General features: G+C 38.2%; 1 pseudogene; it reads left to right on the plus strand.

Annotated features, from left to right (window-relative positions):
* Window positions 1-2,525: 2,525 nt before the first annotated feature.
* Window positions 2,526-2,796, plus strand: LOC118837274 (annotated as a pseudogene).
* Window positions 2,797-3,254: the final 458 nt, after the last annotated feature.

Raw genomic sequence — 3,254 nt, forward strand, 5'->3', positions numbered from 1 at the left:
CAGATACTATTCACTTAATTCAGGGGAAAAGCCAGCACCCTGAACTTCAGAGCAAATACAAACAAGTTACAAACATCAACAGACAGACCTTGTCTGATTCAAATCCCAATTCATAGTTACCAGAGTTTAACCAAGTCCAAACATCTGGGCAAGCTGGAGGGCTCTTAACTACAGCTGCCTGGAGTCTCCACATCAGTATACTGCCAAGAGTGAGAGCCCTAAGCAAATAGCTCTGCCTTCCCTTTTTATGCACTCTTTAGCCATCATCAAATGTCATCTGAGTGACCAGAACTTAAGCTCTTAATATTGGCTCTGGAGTTAGCCCCTCCACCTAGGACCTTGAGGGCTTCACACCCACAATGACTTAGCACCTAATAGCTAGGGGGTTTGGGCCTACTTGGGAGCAAAGATGTAATCAGACCTCCCTTCACTGGATCCACCTGGAGCCCCACCTTAGTTTTCAATTCACACCCACATAGGCTAATAGGTAGGGGTTTGTGCCTGGGACTTAGCACCTAGTAAGACTCGATCAAAGACACTTAATTAATCATTTTAAAACAGTAAGAAAGTCCCAACTTAATCGATATCACAACTTCTTTGTTCATTTGGCCAATTACGTTTTTAGGGAGTTCTTCATCTCATTGGATTTTTGTGCCTTTTTTATCATTTGACCTATTCTGTTTTTTATACTGTTATTTTCTTCAGCATTTTTGTGCCTCCCTTACCAAGCTGTTAACTTCATAATGATTTCTTTGCATCACTTTTACTTCTTTCTTCCAATTTTTCCTCTACCTCTCTTATTTGATTTTTAAAATTATTTTTGAGCTCTTCCAGGAATTCTTTTTGGAACTGAGATCAATTCACATTTATCTTTGGCTTCATTGTGTTCTTCTGAGTTTATGTTGTGACTTTTCCTGTCACTGTAGCAGTTTTCTATGGTCAGCTTTTCTTTTTGCTTGCTGATTTTTTTCAGTCTATTTCTTGACATTTAACTCTATGGTAAATTTGGGCTCTTCTCCTGGGGGCACTATTCCAAGCTTCACGCTACATGTTTCAGAGTTAGTTCCAGGGATCTGTAATTTTTCAGTTCCTCTAAAATGGCATAATCTAAGGAGAAATGTGGTCACTGTTCTCCTGGCCTGGGCTCTGGTCTGTGAGTGACCACAAAAGCACTCTTTTTCCACCCTGGAACTGTGACCAGGGCCCATATTCCTGAAAGGCTACATCCTCTAGTGTTCTAGCATTCCTCTTTACCCTGTGACTGTGACCTAGAATGGCATATTGCCAGCGCAACAAAGAGTCCTTTATCCAGTGCCAGCAAAAGATTCCTGGTTGTCTCTTTTTGTCCAACCCCCTTACTGTCTGTTGTCTGAGAGCTCCAGATGCTATAGCTGGAAGTGATTACTGGGGAACCCTATGCTGGATCTGGAAACAGAATTAGATGTTGTTTGGTAGCCCCATTACATATGTCCACTTTTGGGTCATAGTTCAAGGGCAAAGAAGGACACTTTCAGCCAAGAGAGAGCAGAAGCCCTGAGAGGCAGTATTGCTTTTGGTAATAAGGGATCAGGGATCCTTAGGAACACTATCAATTCTGGTCCCAAGAGAGCAAGGACACTGAGGAGTAGTATCAATTGCAATCCCAAGGGATTAGAGGTCCTTTCTGGGTAAGGTCCAAAGTACAGATTTGGACAGCACTGGTCATACCTCTCCCCAGATCACACCACCTTGGAAGCACCAAAAACTTTCAAACCCCAAGAACTAGCTCTGAAAACTACAGTGACAAAAACCCTAAACGTTGAGAGAGTGCCCTTCCCCTTTAACTGGGAACAGAGTCCAACTTTATCATTGAATTCAAAATCAAGAAATAGAGCTGGAAAATGAAACAAAAATAAAAACCAACAAACAAGCAAAAAAAAATCTTGGCTATAAAAAGCTACTACAGTGATAGGAAAGCTCAAAATAAAAACTCAGAAGAAGATGTTGATATCAAAATAATTACAACAAAACCTCAAAGAATAATATATAAATTGGACACAAGCTCAACAAGAATTTCTGGGAGCATTAATAAATGATTTTCAAAATAAAATAAGAATAGTAAGAGAAAACTATATTAAAGAAATAAAAGCAAATAATAAAATTATGAAAATGTAATTAACAGCTTGGTAAAAAAAAAGAAACAAAATGTTAAAGAAAATAAGACCTTAAAATACAGAGTTGTTTAAATGGGAAACATTTAAGGTTAAACAAATCACTAATGGAAACAACTCTTTAAGACAACAAAATAAACCCAAATGGAAAAAGAAGTTCAAAAACTCTCTAAAGAAATACGAACATGATTACAAACTATTTTTCATGTAAATAGACTGGTCTAAACAATTTGTTTACATTGGCTTGGCCTAACCATGAGCACTTAATATAAATTCTACTTAAATTAACTTACTTCTGCCTGGCTGCTAATGGCTCTGTGCTCCACTGCTCATTTGGTGGGGCTCCTGGCCTGGGCTTAGAGACCTATTACCATCATGTCTACTGCCATGAACTTTGGGACCAAGAACTTCTAGCCCTGGCCCCCAAATAAGGGCAGCTTCCTGCTGGACAATTTTGGTGAATGTAAAGCTTTTAGAGAGAAAGTGTCTTCATGATAATAGTTTTGAAAATGCTTTGTGCAGAAATGAATCGAAAGAATATTTAGAATGCAGAATGGAGAGGCAGCTAATGGTGCAAGAATCGCCAGAAAAGCTGGGATTTAAAGATCTAATGGGTGAGAAATCAGAAACAAAAAAGAACTGGTAATGGGAAGAAGACAATTGAATTGCTTCTTACAAGAATCTTCTGTAGTAGTACATATCGTACATTCTCTTTTCTTTCCACATCTGTAAGAGATTAAAATTCGACCCTGATTGATATGAGAATCTTACTTAGGAAAAGTCCTTTGTTTGAAGGGTTTTTTTTTTCAGAGTTCACCTTAATGAAGTAAGGGGCAAGAAATCAAAATGATGCTACCATGCATTGCTAATGTCAGGTACATGGGTAAAGAGTCAAATCCTGACATGAACCAAAGTTAGGGAAACTGCTTACTTTGATGTGAAGTAAATTTAACCTTTCAGGGTTATCATATGGTAAATTATCCTTTTTTAGAGGCTTTCCTAAAAAGGGTATAGGAATTGGGGAGTTTTTTGCCAATATGTGAGCTTTTCTTCATTTCAATTATAGGCCCATAATGTGAAATAATAATGTTATATGTGATTTGA

The sequence above is a fragment of the Trichosurus vulpecula genome, chromosome 2 (genome assembly GCF_011100635.1).
Source record: "Trichosurus vulpecula isolate mTriVul1 chromosome 2, mTriVul1.pri, whole genome shotgun sequence".
Lineage (NCBI taxonomy): Eukaryota > Metazoa > Chordata > Mammalia > Diprotodontia > Phalangeridae > Trichosurus > Trichosurus vulpecula.